This window comes from Pseudophryne corroboree, chromosome 7, assembly GCF_028390025.1.
Source record: "Pseudophryne corroboree isolate aPseCor3 chromosome 7, aPseCor3.hap2, whole genome shotgun sequence".
NCBI classification, from domain to species: Eukaryota; Metazoa; Chordata; class Amphibia; order Anura; family Myobatrachidae; genus Pseudophryne; species Pseudophryne corroboree.
In genome coordinates, this window is record NC_086450.1 from 378,149,849 (window position 1) to 378,171,784 (window position 21,936).

General features: G+C 46.3%; 1 long non-coding RNA gene across 1 annotated transcript in view; it reads right to left on the reverse strand.

Annotated features, from left to right (window-relative positions):
* Positions 1 to 21,936, reverse strand: part of LOC134945335 (uncharacterized) — a 145,781-nt gene that overhangs the window by 112,247 nt on the left and 11,598 nt on the right. The window lies entirely within an intron of this gene.

The following is a 21,936-nucleotide window of genomic DNA, read 5'->3' on the forward strand; positions in this document are numbered from 1 at the left end:
AAGTTTTGACAACCTGATACACAGATTTTTGATGAACTATGCCATGGATCCCCAGTTTCCCTAGAAATTTTAAAATTACGCTAGCCCAACACTTTTGTAAATCTATAGACATTGACAGCTTTTGCTCGCACCTTATGGGCAAAAGCACAAAGAAGACTGCATTCAACAGACACCAAACAAGACCTCAATCGACGAATGTACATTTACCTGACATAGAATACCACCGCATTTACCGTAATTATGTCTTTTCTTCATTTCTACAACCCTCAGGTAATGACACACATAGTCGATAGGGAATACAGGCACAGATATCAGCAATCACATATCTCCCCCATTCATGTATCATCAACTAAAATGTGCTCCCCCATTTTGTTACAACCAAAGCCGAAAAGAGCTCGGTAAAGTTTGACAGCCCATCCACAGACCCGTACCACGGGATAAGAAGGAATTCAAATGTATACTTCGCAATACCTCGAAGCTTGATTTAAAACACGTACGGCACGATGATACATGACCCCCAAGCACGGATTCATACACACATGCTTCTGCTATCTCACTAGGTCATACCCTTTTCCTACCTTCTCCTCTCCTCCCCTACCCAACCATGTAAATGTATTAACCCCTGACATATATTTTTCTCTTTTTGAAATGTTTTAGAAGGTGGCAGTTATTGTTGACTGCCAAAGGGTGGACTGTCAAAGTCAGAAAAATATCTCTATGCACACTACCATATTTGCACCTCACACAGGTCCGTGCTGCGCATGCGTACGCTCTCCCGTACGTGCGCATACTCACAGTCGCGGGCACCCGCAGGCGCACGGTATGCGTATTTACGGTAGAGTTTATGTGATCGTAGCGTGCGACTCAATCGTTACATATTTTCACTATATAATGTATTTTGTAGATCATGGTCCCTTTGATAGATTCTGAAAGTTTAGTTAACATAGCATGTTCCTGAACAGAGAGATCCCTCTTTGTATTGTACGAAGGGTCTAACAGGGGTCATACAGTGGTGTTTGGTACCCATCGGAAGAGTATTTAAATAGCAATATTCCGGTGTTGGTTTGGAGCGGATTAATCGCTCGTGCGAATAGTTATGGACATAAGGACATAAGAAGTTTATGTCCATTTACTATTATTTGTTCTTATTTAGTCATGCGACGGGAAACCCAGTATCCCACCCACCTGAACAGTTGGAAGCAGTCACAGCCCACCTGTATGAATCAACCTATGACCTTTTGTTATAATGCGAAGCCGAATTCCTGTGTCCAATGAACAATGAGATTGTAGGGACCATTGAATTGTATTGTGTGTGGGGCATAAATAGGCAGGCCGACCATATCCAGTTCACTCTCTTCAACGGTTCTCATTGCTGATAATCGGGAGCTGGATATCGAGGCGCATGCGATCGTTTCCCCTTGTGCGTAAGTGTTTCTCCGCAACTATATTGATCTTCTTGTTATTGTGGGCCAATTTCTCTCTCTCTCTCTCTCTCTCTTCTCCTCTTTCTCTCTTATTTTCCCTTAAATAGTAATTGTATTGTATTTCCTGTGTAGTTATCTGGTTAGGTAGTCTATGTTATATTGTAGTGTATGATTTGTATTTGTATTAATTCTTTTGCAAGTATATCATTCATAATATATATATTAGGCGTTGGACCCTGAGCACGGTATCTGTGTATTTCTTATAGTGTTAAGTATTCTCAGAGCGTCGGTGACGCTAGAACAGCTTTAAAGGTAATAAGGTTATACTGTGTTGCATTTACACTCTATCATTACACTAAGGTTTTACTGCACAATACACTGTTTATGGTTTAGATACAAAGGTTTAACATTGTGAGCGTCAGCGCCGCTGGTGATCTCCTCGTGGTCCCGAGCGTCCGCTACGCTATAGCGAATCATTAAGTTAGTCAGCAGCCAATAGCGTGCCTGCCCATGATCTCTTGGCCTTGAGCGAACGTGACGCTTGAGCGTCTCGACTACGGCTAAGCGATTGTTACGCAACGTGCGTACCCTTACGGTACTTCATACGTAGATAGCGTACAGTGTTCTTAGACCTCATAAAGGGTATTATATAAGATAAATATTTAGCTTTATCAAAAGTAACATATTAAAGAAGCAAGTTAAGAAAAATCACAAGGCATGGCTAAATCTCTGAGTCTATAGTATGTTAAACCAAGCCATACATGGCCGGATATAGCAAAGATGTATGTGGACACATCTGTATGCCTGTTTGTGGCAAATGTGTCTGGTTACTTCATTCTGAAAGCAAACACATGAGTTGTATGGTACATCAGACATACTCCTACCTAAAAACACATTGTAATCCATAATGTGTTGCCTTATAGTGTCTCCAACCAAAACATAGTACTGTTTTTGTATGCAGTTGGCAATGTTAGGACAAACACACATGTGTAAATGAATCTAACAACCTTACTATTTGCAAAGCTTACACATGAGTTTCTGTTGCAGCATCTTCCACACATTGTGCTACTGTATGGCTGATGTGGACATACATATCTTTACTGGATGTTGTGAAGGCCATTTTGTTAGGTTTCCATTTCATGTTTTACTGACTTGGGTAAGTATAGCAGATTTTGATGGGTATTTACTTAATGAGTTCAAGTAAATGGTTTTTTTTAAAGATCTGACATTTTTAATTGTTATCACAGGGAATCATATACAGGACACAGACATAGGACACAATTCCAAAAACATACACTAACAAGTCAAAACACACACAGCTTCATTTTCTAATAAAAGGAAAAAAATTACAGATGCAATATAGAAATAGGTCTGTGATGTGGCACTCCAAACACACATTACCACAATATGAGGCCAACAAAAAAAAACTAATAAATAATTAAAAAAACAAACAGTAAGGTAACTAAGTCTGCAGTTGTTGTGTCAGTGTACAAATACAGACTCAAAATGAACCAGCAAATAGTGGCCTTGACCTAAACAATATTACATTGAGTACTAATGAAATTACACATGTAACTGCCTTCAAAGACACTTTGCACTACTCCAGCCTCTAACATATCAACCACTGATTTGGAAACATTGCACATGGATAACTGAAATAAAAAACATATTCCAACTTTCAAAATGTACAATGTGCAAAAGGAAAACATTATTGCTGTCCCAGTACTGAAGCAAGTAACAAGACTGGCCAGACCTGTTTGCGCTTTTTATATATATATAATTTTGCACCAAATCACTTCCCCCCCCCCCCCCCCCCCTGTTTTGCACCCTGTTACTTGTACAGCAGTGTGGAGGTCAGGGCCAGTGTCTCTGCAGCTTCAGTGAAGAGAAAATGGCGCTGGTCAGACCTGTGTGTGCTAAGCCCCGCCCACTACATGGCGCGCTTCAGTGCCGTTCAAAATTATCTTTATACTGGCGGGGGTCCCTTAACTAGTTAACTTATGCCAGTGCTGTTTGAGGTGTTCATGCTGCCCAGGGCGCCCCCCCCCCCTGCGCCCTGCACCCTGCAGTGCCGTGTTATGTGTGAGAGCATGGCGCGCAGCGCGGCCGCTGCGCGGTACCTCAAACGCCGTCTTCTGCCAACACTGAAGTCTTCTGATCTTCTCATACTCGCCCGGCTTCTGTCTTCTGGCTCTGTGAGGGGGGTGACAACGCGGCTCCGGGAACAAGCACCAGGCGTACCAAGTGATCGAACCCTCTGGAGCTAATGGTGTCCAGTAGCCTAAGAAGCAGAGCCCTTAAACTCAGAAGAAGTAGGTCTGCTTCTCTCCCCTCAGTCCCACGATGCAGGGAGCCTGTTGCCAGCAGGTCTCCCTTAAAATAACAAACCTAATACAAGTCTTTTTCTGAGAAACTCTGGAGAGCTCCTCAGTGTGCATCCAGTCTCACTGGGCACAGAATCTAACTGGAGTCTGGAGGAGGGGCATAGAGGAAGGAGCCAGTTCACACCCATTCAAAGTCTTATAGTGTGACCATGTCTCCTGCGGATCCCGTCTATACCCCATGGTTCTTGAAGCATCCCCAGCATCCTCTAGGACGTATGAGAAAATAATATAATTGTAATTTGTTATACTGCAGCAGCGTATATATATATATAGCAGCAGCGTACAGTATATCGTCACTGGAATTACTGATGACACAGGACACTGGATATATGGCAGCAGAGAACACCAACACTGTGAATAGCTGGACTGATGCAGCACAATACACTGAGTGACTACACTGGACTGGTTTGCACAACACAGCACCACTTTACAGCTACACTGGATATATGGCAGCAGAGAACACCAACACTGTGACTGCCTGGACTGATGCAGCACAATACACTGAGTGACTACACTGGACCGGTCTACACAACACAGCACAACTTTACAGCTACACTGGATATATGACAGCAGAGAACACCAACACTGTGACTGCCTGGACTTATGCAGCACAATACACTGAGTGACTACACTGGACTGGTCTGCACAACACCCACTTTACAGCTACACTGGCTATATGGACTGGACTGAGCAGCACACCAGCACAACACTTGTCACCAGTAGCGGATCTTGCCACGGGCAAGCAGGACTTTTGCCCGGGGCGCCGCCTTCCGGAGGGCGCTGGCGCCGTCCGGAGGGCGCCGCACCGTGGCAAGATCCGCCACTGCTGCCCGCTGTGTCCCCCGTCCGCCTCCGCTGCCCGCTGCCGCTGCCGTCCCCGTCCGCCTCCTGTAAAGGGAACTAGACGCTATGCGTCTAGTTTCCCTTCGTGGAGAGTAACTTTTCTGAGCGGTGCGCGATGACGTCATCGCGCACCGCACAGCAAAGGTCCTCTCCACGAAGGGAACTAGACGCATAGCGTCTAGTTTCCCTTCGTGGAGAGGACCTTTTGCTGTGCGGTGCGCGATGACGTCATCGCGCACCGCTCAGCATTCAAGCGGCGCTAGCAATGTACAGGGGGCGTAACTGACCACGCCCCCTGTATTAGGCCACACCCCTTTTCCTGCCCGGGGCGCAGAGCGCCCTTGAACCGGCCCTGCTTGTCACCCCACTTTCCCGCCTGAATAAACAGAGACTGAGCACACTGAATAGTACAAGTCCTCTCACTCTCCGAGACTGGAATGAAAATGGCCGCGATGCGCGGCTCCTTATATGGAATCCAAATCCTGCGAGAATCCGACAGCGGGATGATGACATTTTCCCGAGTTCGGGATTCCGAGTTAAGATGGAAAATCTGAGCCTGGCTCGGATCCGGACTCGGAAGCCAAAGTTCGGGGGTTTCGGTTCTCTGAGAACCGAACCCGCTCATCTCTAATATATATATATTAGAGATAAGCGGGTTCGGTTACATGAGAACCGAACCCCCCCAAACTTCGCGCTCCAAGTCGGGATGTGAGTCCGACTCGGGTTTTCCCGCCAAACTAGGAAACCAGAATGAGGCAAAACATAATTATCCCGCTGTCGGATTCTCGCGGGTTTTGGCTTCCATATAAGGAGCCGCAAGTCGCCACCATTTTCACTCCAGTCCTGGAGAGTGTAGTGAGAGGACGTGTCTCCTCAGTGTCTGTGCATGAAAGTGGTGTGGCGCATGGGGTGGCGACCTTCTCTTTTGTATCATTCCAGTGGTGCTGTCTTTTGCTGCATAAGTCCAGTGGTGGTGTCCTGTGCTGCCATAAGTCCTGTGCTGCTGTATATGTCCAGTCCAGTGGTGCTGTACTGTGCTGCATCAGTCCAGTGGTGGTGTCCTCTGCTGCCATAAGTCCAGTGGTGGTGTCCTGTGCTGCCATAAGTCCTGTGCTGCTGTATAAGTCCAGTCCAGTGGTGCTGTCTCGTGTTGCATCAGTCCAGTGGTGGTGTGTTGTGCTGCATCAGTCCAGTCACTCCAGTGGTGGTGTCCTGTGCTGCCATAAGTCCAGTGGTGGTGTCCTGTGCTGCCATAAGTCCAGTGCTGCTGTATAAATCCAGTCCAGTGGTGGTGTCTTGTGCTGCATCAGTTCAGTCACTCCAGTGGTGGTGTCCTGTGCTGCCATAAGTCCAGTGGTGCTGCTGTATAAGTCCAGTGGTGCTGTCTTGTGCTGCATCAGTCTAGTGGTGGTGTCCTGTGCTGCCATAAATCCAGTGGTGGTGTCCTGTGCTGCCATAAGTCCAGTGGTGCTGCTGTATAAGTCCAGTCCAGTGGCGGTGCCGAATAAGTACAGTCCAGTGGTGCTGCCGTATAAGTCCAGCGGTACTGCCGTATAAGTCTAGCGGTACTGCCATATAAGATCAGCGGTACGGCCATATAAGTCCAGCAGTACTGCCGTATAAGTCCAGGAGTACTGCCGTATAAGTCCAGCGGTACTGCTGTATAAGTCCAGGAGTACTGCCGTATGAGTCCAGCGGTACTGCCATATAACTCCAGCGGTACTGTTGTATAAGTCCAGTGGTGCTGTCCTGTGCTGTATATTATTTACCCTGAATAAAGGGGTTATTAAAATTTAATCCAAATAATTTTTACAGGGTTTGCCCTGTGTGGTGTAGGGGTAGGCTCTCCTCTGCTGCATATTATTTTAATAACTCCAAATAAAAGGGTTATTATCCAAGTAATTTTTACAGGCTCTGCCGTGTGTGTGTGTGTGTGTGTGTGTGTGTGTGTGTGTGTGTGTGTCTGTGTGTGTGTGTGTGTGTGTGTGTGTGTGTGTGTGTGTGTGTGTGTGTGTGTGTGTGTGTGTGTGTGTGTGTTTGTGTGGTTTAGGGGTACTCTCTCCTGTGATGCATATTATTATAATATCTCCAAATAAAAGGGTTATTATCCAAATAATTTTTACAGGCTTTGCCTTGTGTGTGTGGTGTAGGGGTACGGTTTCCTGTGCTGCATATTATTATAATAACTCCAAATAAGAGGGTTATTATCCAAATAATTTTTACACGGTTTGCCCTGTGTGGTGAAGGGGTACGCTCTCCTCTGCTGCATATTATTATAATAACTCAAAATAAAATGGTTATTAATATTTACAGGCTTTGCCGTGTGTGTGTGGTTTAGGGGTACGATCTCCTGTGGTGCATATTATTATAATAACTCCAAATAAAAGGGTTATTATCCAAATAATTTTTACAGGCTTTGCCGTGTCTGTGTGGTTTAGGGGTACGATCTCCTGTGCTGCATATTATTATAATAACTCCAAATAAAAGGGTTATTAGCCAAATCATTTTTACAGGGTTTGCTCTGTGTGGTGTAGGGCTATGCTCTCCTGTGCCGCATATTGGGGGTAATTCTGAGTTGATCGCAGCAGCAAGTTTGTTAGCAATTGGGCAAAACCATGGCCTTCATTCCGAGTTGTTTGTTCGTTGCCGAGTTTCGCTATATTGCTATTAGTCGCTTACTGCGCATGCGCAAGGTTCGCAGAACGCATGCGCTTAGTTATTTTACTCAAAAGTTAGGTATTTTACTCACGGCATAACAAGGATTTTTCATCGTTCTGGTGATCAGAGTGTGATTGACAGGAACTGGGTGTTTCTGGGCGGAAAATGGCCGTTTTATGGGAGTGTGCGAAAACACGCTGGCGTTTCTGGGAAAAACGCGTGAGTGTCTGAAGAAATGGGGGAGTGTCTGGGCGAACGCTGGGTGTGTTTGTGACGTCAAACCAGGAACGAAACTGACTGAACTGATCGCAGTGTAGGAGTAAGTCTCGAGCTACACAGAAACTGCTAAGAATTTTCTATTCGCAAATCTGCTAATCTTTCGTTCGCAATTCTGCTATGCTAAGATACACTCCCAGGGGGCGGCGGTTTAGCGTGTGTAATGCTGCTAAAAGCAGCTAGCGAGCGAACAACTCGGAATGAGGGCCCATTTGTACTGCAGGTGGGGCAGATATAACATTTGCAGAGAGAGTTAGATTTGGGTGGGCTATTTTGTTTCTGTGCAGGGTAAATATCGGCTGCTTTATTTTTACACTGCAATTCAGATTTCAGTTTGAATACACCCCACCCAAATCTAACTCTCTCTGCACATGTTATATCTGCCCCCCCACCCCCCCTGCAGTGCACATGGTTTTGCCCAACTGCTAACAAATTTGCTGCTGCGATCAACTAAGAATTAGTCCCATTGTTATATAACTCCAGAAAAATTATGGAGAACAAAAACTTGGAGGATAAAATAGGGAAATATCAAGAACCACCACCTCCTAATGCTGAAGTTGCTGCCACTAGTCATGACATAGACGATGAAATGCCATAACGTCGTCTGCCAAGGCCAATGCCCAATGTTGTAGTAGAGGGCATGTAAAATCCAAAAAGCCAAAGTTCAGTAAAATGACCCAAAAAAAAAAAAAGTAAATCGTCTGAGGAGAAACGTAAACTTGCCAATATGCCATTTACAACACAGAGTGGTAAGGAATGGCTAAGGCCCTGGCCTATGTTCATGACTAGTGGTTCAGCATCACATGACATTGGAGGCCCTCATCCTCCTGCTAGAAAAAACAGAGTTAGGTTGGCAAAAGCACAGCAAAGAACTGTGCGTTTTAAGATGGTATCACAAATCCTCAAGGAGAGTCCAAGTGTGTCGGCGGTTGCGATGCCTGACCTTCCCAACACTGGACGGGAAGAGGTGACTCCTTCCACCATTTGCACCCCCTCTGCAAGTGCTGGAAGGAGCACCCACAGTCCAGCTTCTGATATTCAAACTGAAGATGTCACTGTTGAAGAACAACAGGATGAGGATATGGGTGTTGCTGGCGCTGAGGAGGAAGTTGATGAGGAGGATTCTGATGGTTATGTGGTTTGTTTAAATCAGGCACCGGGGGAGACAGTTGTTGTCCGTGGGATGAATAAACCCATTGTCATGCCGGGGCAAAACACCAATAAAGCCACCTCTTCGGTGTGGAATTATTTCTCCACAAATCCAAACAACAGGTGCCTAGTCATCTGTTGCCTTTGTCAATATGTAATAAGTAGGGTTAAGGACGCTAACCACCTAGGAACAGCCTCCCTTATACGTCACCTGCAGCGCATTCATCATAAGTCATTGTCAAGTTCAGAAACTATAGTGTAAGCAGTCCACTGACACCTAAATGATGTGGTTTTGTTTATTTGAATATTATTTCTCTTTGAGGATGAGGATGTAAACACTGAAAATGGGGGGGGGGGGGGGGGGGGATCTGAGGATGAGGACGACATCTTGCCACTGTAGAGCCAGTTTGTGCAAGGAGAGATTAATTGCTACTTTTTTGGTGGGGGCCCAAACATACCAATCATTTAAGCCACAGTCATGTCGCTGAAATTATTGGTTTATTACAGTGTGCATGTCCTGTTTATACAACATAAGGGTGGAAGGGAGTGCCCAAGGACAATTCCATCTTGCACCTCTTTTTCTTTTTTTGCATTATGTGCTCTTTGGGGCCTAGTTTTCAAAAGTGTCATCCTGTCTGCCACTGCAGTGCCACTCCTAGATGGGCCAGGTGTTTGTGTCGACCCACTTGGGTCGCTTAGCTTAGTCATCCAGCGACCTCGGTGCAACCCTTTGGCCTAAAAACAATGATGTGAGGTGTACAGAATACACTGAAAATGAGTGGAAATGAATGTTATTGAGGTTAATAATACCGTAGGATCAAAATTACCCCCAAATTCTGTGATTTTAGCTGTTTATGTGTTTTTCAAAAAGCATCCAGTTCCAAAACCAAAACCCGAAACTGTGGTTTTGGCAAAACCAATACAGATCCAAAACACGAGCGGGAATCCAGATCAAAAACCAAAACTAAAAAAAACGAAAAGTGCCCACCGCACATCTCTCTCTCTCTCTCTCTCTATATATATATATATATAGCATACGGTCAGCATATCGCTTTGGCAGGATCCCGGCTGTCACAATACCGACGCTAGGATCCCGACAGGGGCACCATAGACACCCACGACACCCATAGAGTGTGAATAGAACCTGACCGAGCCCGCAAGGGGATTCGTTGCGCTCGCGTCCCTGCCAGCATTCTACCGCTTGGGATCCTTAAGCCCATCCAATGAATCAGATAGCACATGGAAATGGTGGCATCACTCAGAGTCTATCAATGAGAAATATGTAACAACTGACACAGGGGGTTATCCTATTAGCCCTGATGCTGGCGTCCTTACCCCTTGTCACGTAAAGCATAATCCTGATAAGTAGCCGCCGAAACCACAAAACACATGGGATCAGGACCGTATCCCTGATCCCATGTGTTTTCATGTGATTGCGGGTATAATTTCGGCCATTAAAAATGGCCTCTAATTGGATACCGTGATAATGACCATCGGTCATTAATTGTCATATTCGGATATTTTTAACATCGAGGATAATAGGATACCCCACAAAGTCTTTTTTATTGCCAACGTTTCAGGGACCTAGTGCCTTATTCAGTTTCAGTTGCCGTTTTGCTAAATTGGTAAAACTGCAGCTGGCTAGAATCACATGCTGGGGGTCTCCCAGCACAGGGAGAGGCGCACCAGCATGCTAATAATTGCAATCGCATCACTGTATAGGTTAAGCCCCCTGTGGCAGTTGGGCAGCTGCCATTTTCCACATCGCAGTATATTGCTGCTGCTCCGAAAATGACACCGACCCAACCCCCCAAACGCCCCGCGAATGCCTCTGCCTGTCAATCAGGCAGATGCATACACATCAAAGCAATGCGATCACATTAGCCATCCCGCGCAGAATGCAAGCCCAATGCGATTGCATTGCGTCAGTGATGCTGGCTGAATAGGGCCCCTAGTCCCTTTTATCAAGACATGTCTTAAAATAGTGCTTTTATAGTGAAAAACTATAATGTTGAACTTTATTTTAAGAAGAAACAATGAAGAAATTCCCGTATCTAAAGTAGACACTATGGGGTATATGCAATTGTGGTCGAATTCCGGCTGGAATTCGACCGTTTTTTAATTCGACACAATTTCGACAGTCAGACACCCTGCGCCGGGACCCAAATTCGACATATTCAATAAAAAACAGATTTCGACAGTCCCGCTGTCGAAAAAACGGACCAATTGACGGATAGTGTGCGTCCTGGATTCGACTTCTTTCGACGGCACAAAAGTGTTTAAAAAAACCCAGAAAAAAATGCGTGGGGTCCCCCCTCCTAAGCATAACCAGCCTCGGGCTCTTTGAGCCGGTCCTGGTTGTAAAAATACGGGGGGGGAAATTGACAGGGGATCCCCCGTATTTTTACAACCAGCACCGGGCTCTGCGTCCGGTCCTGGTGCAAAAAATACGGGCGACAAAAAGTGTAGGGGTACCCCGTATTTTTAACACCAGCACCGGGCCTCCACTACCAGGGAGAGATAATGCCACAGCCGGGAGACACTTTTTATACTGGTCCCTGCGGCCGTGGCATTAAATCCCCAACTAGTCACCCCTGGCCGGGGTACCGTGGAGGAGTGGGGGACCCCTTAAATCAAGGGGTCCCCCCCTCCAGCCACCCAAGGGCCAGGGGTGAAGCCCGAGGCTGTCCCCCCCATACAAGGGCGCGGATGGGGGGCTGATAGCCTTGTGTCAAATAAAAGAATATTGTTTTTTATAGCAGAACTACAAGTCCCAGCAAGCCTCCCCCGCAAGCTGGTACTTGGAGAACCACAAGTACCAGCATGCGGGGGGGGGAAAACGGGCCCGCTGGTACCTGTAGTTCTATTGCAAAAAAATACCCAAATAAAAACAGTACACGCACACCGTGATAGTATAACTTTATTACATACATGCATACCGACACACACATACTTACCTATGTTGACACGAGGCTCGGTCCATTTCTCCAAGTAGAATCCATGGGGTACCTGAAAATAAAATTATACTCACACATATCCTGTGTAGCATCTGTCCTCTTCTCTTTATAATCCACATACTTGGCAAAAAAACAAACCGCATTACCCGGACCACGCACTGAAAGGGGTCCCATGTTTACACATGGGACCCTTTTCCCCGAATGCTGGGACCCCCCGTGACTCCTGTCACAGAGGGTCCCTTCAGCCAATCAGTTGTGGCACTCTCCTGATTGGCTGTACGCGTCTGAACTCAGATGGCGCATAGCACTATGCCGCTCCCTTATCTTCAATGGTGGGAACTTTGCGGTCAGCGGTGAGGTTACTCGCGGTCAGCGGCTGACCGCGAGTAACCTCACCGCTGACCGCAAAGTTCCCACCATTGAAGATAATGGAGCGGCATGTGCCGTCTGACAGTTCAGACGCGCACAGCCAATCAGGAGAGTGCCACGACGTGGCGCTCCCTGATTGGCTGAAGGGACCCTCTGTGTCAGGAGTCACGGGGGTCTCAGCAGTCGGGGAAAGGGGTCCCATGTGTAAACATGGGACCCCTTTCAGTGCGTGGTCCGGGTAATGCGGTTTGTTTTTTTGCCAAGTACGTGGATTATAAAGAGAAGAGGACAGATGCTACACAGGATATTTGTGAGTATAATTTTATTTTCAGGTACCCCATGGATTCTACATGGAGAAGTGGACCGAGCCTCATGTGAACATAGGTAAGTATGTGTGTATGTAAGTGTGCATGTAAGTGTGCATGTATGTAATAAAGTTTTACTTTCACGGTGTGTGTGTACTGTTTTTATTTGGGTATTTTTTTGCAGTAGAACTACAGGTACCAGCGGGCCCGTTTTCCCCCCGCATGCTGGTACTTGTGGTTTTCCTAATACCAGCTTGCGGGGGAGGCTTGCTGGGACTTTTAGTTCTGCTACAAAAAACAATATTCTTTTATTTGACACAAGGCTATCAGCCCTCCATCCGCATCCCTTTGATGGGGGGGACAGCCTCGGGCTTTACCCCTGGCCCTTGGGTGGCTGGAGGGGGGGACCCCTTGATTTAATGCCACGGCCACAGTGTTTGGGATTTAATGCCACGGCCACAGGGACCAGTATAAAAGTGTCCCGCGGCTGTGGCATTATCTCTCCTGGTAGTGGAGACCAGTGCTGGTGTTAAAAATACGGGGGACCCCTACGCTTTTTGTCCCCCGTATTTTTTGCACCAGGACTGGACGCAGAGCCGTTGCTGGTTGTAAAAATACAGGGGATCCCCTGTCAATTTTCCCCCCGTATTTTTACAACCAGGACCGGCTCAAAGAGCCCGAGGCTGGTTATACTTAGGAGGGGGGACCCCACGCATTTTTTTTCTTAATTTTTAACCCATTCCCACCCCTTCCCACTGAAAAACATGCTCTAATCTCTTCATATTATTTTAGTCAGTAAAAAAAATAATAATATTCTTTTAAAAAATATATAAATAATACTTGTGGTTCATAATAGACAAACCAAGTAGATAATCCCTTCTAATATAAATAGATATGCTATTAGCAACAAAAAAAAACATGTTTTTAAAATTTTTTATTAGATTTCGCCACCAAAATGAGGCGGACTGAAATTGACGAAATGATTGTCGAAAAGCACTGTTGTCGAATCGACATTCTTCAATTGAATATACTTTTATCGAAAAGCCGCATTTTTACTATTGCAGACATGTCGAATTTGACAACTGTCGAATTTCAAAAAGTCGAATCTGAAATGGCCGTTTTTTTGTCGGAAAGTACTGTATTGCATTGTTGAATTTTTTTTTTGTGTTGAAAATTACCCGTTTTTCGACATTTGTGGCAATTCGACCGCAATTGCATATACCCCTATGGGGTTTGTATAATGATCAATATCTAGCATTTAATTGTGAGAATACCCATAATGTATTACTATTGCAGGCACTAAGTATAGTACATTATAACAGCCGGGATGTTTTTTTATACTCAGTCTGAATGAATTCTGATCTCACTCCAAGGTATGTTGCCCCCCAACATAAACTCATATAGCGTTAAGGATTAGTTTGTAGGTGGGTGTCTTCCATCTAGCGCTGGTGGGACGCATACGTAACTTCCGTTTCCGGTTCTTGCACCAATTATGATAGGAGCACTGGAAATTCGTTTGAGGATGGACGCAAACAGGAGCATGGGACCAGGCTTCCTGTTTGCGTTCCATCGACTGGTAGTGGAGCGCAAAAGCTTCATGACTGATCTAATACACTTGCGTTGCATTGTACTGCAATGGAACACACATACCTACTACTAATTCCTAACTAATCTAATATGCCACACTAATACTAAACAGTCTTTTATTAAAACACATGTATATATACATATTTATTATAGATAAAAATCTGCCCATGATATGGAAAAGTCTACAAACCTTATAGCCTGCTAGGTCATAATAACACATGTAAACAATGTTATTTTTGTAATGTTACAGTATGGAAATCATTTTAGTGGGAACCTGAAAGGAGGGGGCACGCTAGGAAGGCCCTGCTCGCAAGCTTACAATCTATAGAGAAATAAGCATTGATACACAAGGATCGGTGCTGTTGCATAATTGTCCACCAGATTGCAAAGGTTCTTTCTGGGCTGCAGGGTACGGCCACACAGCAATAATGAACCAGGGTCAGGAGAAAGGGAAAGTGTAGAAAGAAAGAAAGTATGCCAGGATATGTGTGTGCTGTACAGAGGGGATGTAACTGGAAAGGAAAGCTTATGAAGGTTCTGGAATGTGATAAACTAGTGATGAGCGCCTGAAATTTTTCGGGTTTTGTGTTTTGGTTTTGGGTTCGGTTCCGCGGCCGTGTTTTGGGTTCGACCGCGTTTTGGCAAAACCTCACCGAATTTTTTTTGTCGGATTCGGGTGTGTTTTGGATTCGGGTGTTTTTTTCAAAAAACCCTAAAAAACAGCTTAAATCATAGAATTTGGGGGTCATTTTGATCCCATATTATTATTAACCTCAAAAACCATAATTTCCACTCATTTTCAGTCTATTCTGAATACCTCACACCTCACAATATTATTTTTAGTCCTAAAATTTGCACCGAGGTCGCTGGATGACTAAGCTAAGCGACCCTAGTGGCCGACACAAACACCTGGCCCATCTAGGAGTGGCACTGCAGTGTCACGCAGGATGTCCCTTCCAAAAAACCCTCCCCAAACAGCACATGACGCAAAGAAAAAAAGAGGCGCAATGAGGTAGCTGTGTGAGTAAGATTAGCGACCCTAGTGGCCGACACAAACACCGGGCCCATTTAGGAGTGGCACTGCAGTGTCACGCAGGATGTCCCTTCCAAAAAACCCTCCCCAAACAGCACATGACGCAAAGAAAAAAAGAGGCGCAATGAGGTAGCTGTGTGAGTAAGATTAGCGACCCTAGTGGCCGACACAAACACCGGGCCCATCTAGGAGTGGCACTGCAGTGTCACGTAGGATGTCCCTTCCAAAAAACCCTCCCCAAACAGCACATGACGCAAAGAAAAAAAGAGGCGCAATGAGGTAGCTGTGTGAGTAAGATTAGCGACCGTAGTGGCCGACACAAACACCGGGCCCATTTAGGAGTGGCACTGCAGTGTCACGCAGGATGTCCCTTCCAAAAAACCCTCCCCAAACAGCACATGACGCAAAGAAAAAAAGAGGCGCAATGAGGTAGCTGTGTGAGTAAGATTAGCGACCCTAGTGGCCGACACAAACACCGGGCCCATCTAGGAGTGGCACTGCAGTGTCACGCAGGATGTCCCTTCCAAAAAACCCTCCCCAAACAGCACATGACGCAAAGAAAAAAAGAGGCGCAATGAGGTAGCTGTGTGAGTAAGATTAGCGACCGTAGTGGCCGACACAAACACCGGGCCCATTTAGGAGTGGCACTGCAGTGTCACGCAGGATGTCCCTTCCAAAAAACCCTCCCCAAACAGCACATGACGCAAAGAAAAAAAGAGGCGCAATGAGGTAGCTGTGTGAGTAAGATTAGCGACCCTAGTGGCCGACACAAACACCGGGCCCATCTAGGAGTGGCACTGCAGTGTCACGCAGGATGGCCCTTCCAAAAAACCCTCCCCAAACAGCACATGACGCAAAGAAAAAAAGAGGCGCAATGAGGTAGCTGACTGTGTGAGTAAGATAAGCGACCCTAGTGGCCGACACAAACACCGGGCCCATTTAGGAGTGGCACTGCAGTGTCACGCAGGATGTCCCTTCCAAAAAACCCTCCCCAAACAGCACATGACGCAAAGAAAAAGAAAAGAAAAAAGAGGTGCAAGATGGAATTGTCCTTGGGCCCTCCCACCCACCCTTATGTTGTATAAACAAAACAGGACATGCACACTTTAACCAACCCATCATTTCAGTGACAGGGTCTGCCACACGACTGTGACTGATATGACGGGTTGGTTTGGAACCCCCCCCCAAAAAAGAAGCAATTAATCTCTCCTTGCACAAACTGGCTCTACAGAGGCAAGATGTCCACCTCATCATCATCCTCCGATATATCACCGTGTACATCCCCCTCCTCACAGATTATCAATTCGTCCCCACTGGAATCCACCATCTCAGCTCCCTGTGTACTTTGTGGAGGCAATTGCTGCTGGTCAATGTCTCCGCGGAGGAATTGATTATAATTCATTTTAATGAACATCATCTTCTCCACATTTTCTGGATGTAACCTCGTACGCCGATTGCTGACAAGGTGAGCGGCGGCACTAAACACTCTTTCGGAGTACACACTTGTGGGAGGGCAACTTAGGTAGAATAAAGCCAGTTTGTGCAAGGGCCTCCAAATTGCCTCTTTTTCCTGCCAGTATAAGTATGGACTGTGTGACGTGCCTACTTGGATGCGGTCACTCATATAATCCTCCACCATTCTTTCAATGGGGAGAGAATCATATGCAGTGACAGTAGACGACATGTCCGTAATCGTTGTCAGGTCCTTCAGTCCGGACCAGATGTCAGCATCAGCAGTCGCTCCAGACTGCCCTGCATCACCGCCAGCGGGTGGGCTCGAAATTCTGAGCCTTTTCCTCGCACCCCCAGTTGCGGGAGAATGTGAAGGAGGAGATGTTGACAGGTCGCGTTCCGCTTGACTTGACAATTTTCTCACCAGCAGGTCTTTCAACCCCAGCAGACTTGTGTCTGCCGGAAAGAGAGATCCAAGGTAGGCTTTAAATCTAGGATCGAGCATGGTGGCCAAAATGTAGTGCTCTGATTTCAACAGATTGACCACCCGTGAATCCTTGTTAAGCGAATTAAGGGCTCCATCCACAAGTCCCACATGCCTAGCGGAATCGCTCCGTGTTAGCTCCTCCTTCAATGTCTCCAGCTTCTTCTGCAAAAGCCTGATGAGGGGAATGACCTGACTCAGGCTGGCAGTGTCTGAACTGACTTCACGTGTGGCAAGTTCAAAGGGCAGCAGAACCTTGCACAACGTTGAAATCATTCTCCACTGCGCTTGAGACAGGTGCATTCCACCTCCTATATCGTGCTCAATTGTATAGGCTTGAATGGCCTTTTGCTGCTCCTCCAACCTCTGAAGCATATAGAGGGTTGAATTCCACCTCGTTACCACTTCTTGCTTCAGATGATGGCAGGGCAGGTTCAGTAGTTTTTGGTGGTGCTCCAGTCTTCTGTACGTGGTGCCTGTACGCCGAAAGTGTCCCGCAATTCTTCTGGCCACCGACAGCATCTCTTGCACGCCCCTGTCGTTTTTTAAATAATTCTGCACCACCAAATTCAAGGTATGTGCAAAACATGGGACGTGCTGGAATTTGCCCATATTTAATGCACACACAATATTGCTGGCGTTGTCCGATGCCACAAATCCACAGGAGAGTCCAATTGGGGTAAGCCATTCCGCGATGATCTTCCTCAGTTGCCGTAAGAGGTTTTCAGCTGTGTGCGTATTCTGGAAAGCGGTGATACAAAGCGTAGCCTGCCTAGGAAAGAGTTGGCGTTTGCGAGATGCTGCTACTGGTGCCGCCGCTGCTGTTCTTGCGGCGGGAGTCCATACATCTACCCAGTGGGCTGTCACAGTCATATAGTCCTGACCCTGCCCTGCTCCACTTGTCCACATGTCCGTGGTTAAGTGGACATTGGGTACAGCTGCATTTTTTAGGACACTGGTGACTCTTTTTCTGAGGTCTGTGTACATTTTCGGTATCGCCTGCCTAGAGAAATGGAACCTAGATGGTATTTGGTACCGGGGACACAGTACCTCCAACAAGTCTCTAGTTGGCTCTGCAGTAATGATGGATACCGGAACCACGTTTCTCACCACCCAGGATGCCAAGGCCTCAGTTATCCGCTTTGCAGTAGGATGACTGCTGTGATATTTCATCTTCCTCGCAAAGGACTGTTGGACAGTCAATTGCTTGGTGGAAGTAGTAAAAGTGGTCTTACGACTTCCCCTCTGGGATGACCATCGACTCCCAGCAGCAACAACAGCAGCGCCAGCAGCAGTAGGCGTTACATGCAAGGATGCATCGGAGGAATCCCAGGCAGGAGAGGAATCATCAGAATTGCCAGTGACATGGCCTGCAGGACTATTGGCATTCCTGGGGAAGGAGGAAATTGACACTGAGGGAGTTGGTGGGGTGGTTTGCATGAGCTTGGTTACAAGAGGAAGGGATTTACTGGTCAGTGGACTGCTTCCGCTGTCACCCAAAGTTTTTGAACTTGTCACTGACTTATTATGAATGCGCTGCAGGTGACGTATAAGGGAGGATGTTCCGAGGTGGTTAACGTCCTTACCCCTACTTATTACAGCTTGACAAAGGGAACACACGGCTTGACACCTGTTGTCCGCATTTCTGTTGAAATACCTCCACACCGAAGAGCTGATTTTTTTGGTATTTTCACCAGGCATGTCAACGGCCATATTCCTCCCACGGACAACAGGTGTCTCCCCGGGTGCCTGACTTAAACAAACCACCTCACCATCAGAATCCTCCTGGTCAATTTCCTCCCCAGCGCCAGCAACACCCATATCCTCCTCATCCTGGTGTACTTCAACACTGACATCTTCAATCTGACTATCAGGAACTGGACTGCGGGTGCTCCTTCCAGCACTTGCAGGGGGCGTGCAAATGGTGGAAGGCGCATGCTCTTCACGTCCAGTGTTGGGAAGGTCAGGCATCGCAACCGACACAATTGGACTCTCCTTGTGGATTTGGGATTTCGAAGAACGCACAGTTCTTTGCGGTGCTACTGCTTTTGCCAGCTTGAGTCTTTTCATTTTTCTAGCGAGAGGCTGAGTGCCTCCATCCTCATGTGAAGCTGAACCACTAGCCATGAACATAGGCCAGGGCCTCAGCCGTTCCTTGCCACTCCGTGTGGTAAATGGCATATTGGCAAGTTTACGCTTCTCCTCCGACAATTTTATTTTAGGTTTTGGAGTCCTTTTTTTACTGATATTTGGTGTTTTGGATTTGACATGCTCTGTACTATGACATTGGGCATCTCATCGTCTCGGCCATGACTAGTGGCAGCAGCTTCAGCACGAGGTGGAAGTGGATCTTGATCTTTCCCTAATTTTGGAACCTCAACATTTTTGTTCTCCATATTTTAATAGGCACAACTAAAAGGCATCTCAGGTAAACAATGGAGATGGATGGATACTAGTATACAATTATGGACGGACTGCCGAGTGCCGACACAGAGGTAGCTACAGCCGTGGACTACCGTACTGTACTGTGTCTGCTGCTAATATAGACTGGTTGATAAAGAGATGTAGTAGTATGTATGTATAAAGAAGAAAGAAAAAAAAACCACGGGTAGGTGGTATACAATTATGGACGGACTGCCGAGTGCCGACACAGAGGTAGCTACAGCCGTGAACTACCGTACTGTACTGTGTCTGCTGCTAATATAGACTGGTTGATAAAGAGATGTAGTAGTATGTATGTATAAAGAAGAAAGAAAAAAAAACCACGGGTAGGTGGTATACAATTATGGACGGACTGCCGAGTGCCGACACAGAGGTAGCTACAGCCGTGGACTACCGTACTGTACTGTGTCTGCTGCTAATATAGACTGGTTGATAAAGAGATGTAGTAGTATGTATGTATAAAGAAGAAAGAAAAAAAAACCTCGGGTAGGTGGTATACAATTATGGACGGACTGCCGAGTGCCGACACAGAGGTAGCTACAGCCGTGAACTACCGTACTGTACTGTGTCTGCTGCTAATATAGACTGGTTGATAAAGAGATGTAGTAGTATGTATGTATAAAGAAGAAAGAAAAAAAAACCACGGGTAGGTGGTATACAATTATGGATGGACTGCCGAGTGCCGACACAGAGGTAGCTACAGCCGTGAACTACCGTACTGTGTCTGCTGCGACTGGATGATAAATAATGATATAAAAAATATATATATATCACTACTGCAGCCGGACAGGTATATATTATATAATGACGGACCTGCTGGACACTGTCTGTCAGCAGAATGAGTTTTTTATAGAATAAAAAAAAAAACACCACACAAGTGAAGTCACACGATGAGTGTTTAACTTTTTCAGGCAATCACAATATAGTATACTACTAACTATACTGGTGGTCAGTGTGGTCAGGTCACTGGTCAGTCACACTGGCAGTGGCACTCCTGCAGCAAAAGTGTGCACTGTTTAATTTTAATATAATATGTACTCCTGGCTCCTGCTATAACCTATAACTGGCACTGCAGTGCTCCCCAGTCTCCCCCACAATTATAAGCTGTGTGAGCTGAGCACAGTCAGATATATATACATAGATGATGCAGCACACTGGGCTGAGCAGTGCACACAGATATGGTATGTGACTGAGTCACTGTGTGTATCGTTTTTTTCAGGCAGAGAACGGATATATTAAATAAAACAAAACTGCACTGTCTGGTGGTCACTGTGGTCAGTCACTAGTAAACTCTGCACTCTCTACACTTCTACAGTACTCCTAAGCTCCAGTAAATCAGGTCAATCTCTCTCTCTCTCTCTTCTAATCTAAATGGAGAGGACGCCAGCCACGTCCTCTCCCTATCAATCTCAATGCACGTGTGAAAATGGCGGCGACGCGCGGCTCCTTATATAGAATCCGAGTCTCGCGAGAATCCGACAGCGTCATGATGACGTTCGGGCGCGCTCGGGTTAACCGAGCAAGGCGGGAGGATCGGAGTCTGCTCGGACCCGTGAAAAAAACCATGAAGTTCGGGCGGGTTCGGATTCAGAGAAACCGAACCCGCTCATCTCTATGATAAACTTGCCTGAAGAGGTGAGTTTTCAGGGAACGCTTGAAGGTTTGGAGACTAGAAGAGAGTCTTATTGTGCATGGTAGGGCATACCACAGAGTGGGTGCAGCTCAAAGAAAGTCCTTCAGTCATAAATGGGAGCGAATAATGAGTGTGGATTAAAGAGGTAGATCTTGTGAAGAGCGAAGAGGCCAAATGGGGAGAAATTTTGAGATAAGGGAAGACATGTATGTTGGTGGAATTTGGATAATGGCCTTGTGTGTGAGTAAAAGTATTTTATATTGAATATGGTAGAATACAGTTAACCAATGGAGGGACTGAGAGTGGATCTGCAGATGTGGGATCTTTAGAACTTTTGTTGAGGAGAGAGTGGTAATGCCCCTGTATTTGGCCTTGCCCCTGGATTTGGTCACGCACCCATGTGTTCTTGATTTTTAGTTTTTTTTTTAATACACTGTAGCAACCTTATTCATGTATGTGGGCATTATACCAAGGTATAGCTGTGTATACTGTGTTTTAAACCATGTAAATTCACACAATAATAAAGGATAGTAATACAATGTACATTTGTGATAAAGGGCCTAATTCAGACCTGGACACTGCAGCGGCAGCATTTGCAGGCTGAAGCTCTGTGCTGTATGCGCACGCGCAGCAGCCGCACTGCACGTGTGCACACAATGAGATGCAAAGGTATTTCACTGGTGCGATTGCCTCTGCCTGTCAATCGGTCACCGGGTGTGTCGACGGCGTTTACGAGGCGCGGTCCGGACACAGGTGCGTACAAAAACAAGGTGGGTAATTGTCTGCGTCTGGTAGGGCCTGGCATGAGAGGAAGACTAGCCCTGTTTTGGACGTCCCCCCACATAGACTTTTTGATCATAGATGTGCGTTTTTTGCACATGTACGATCAGGTCTGAATTAGGCCCAATAGCTGTAAGGTTCTCACTCCTATGGTCATATT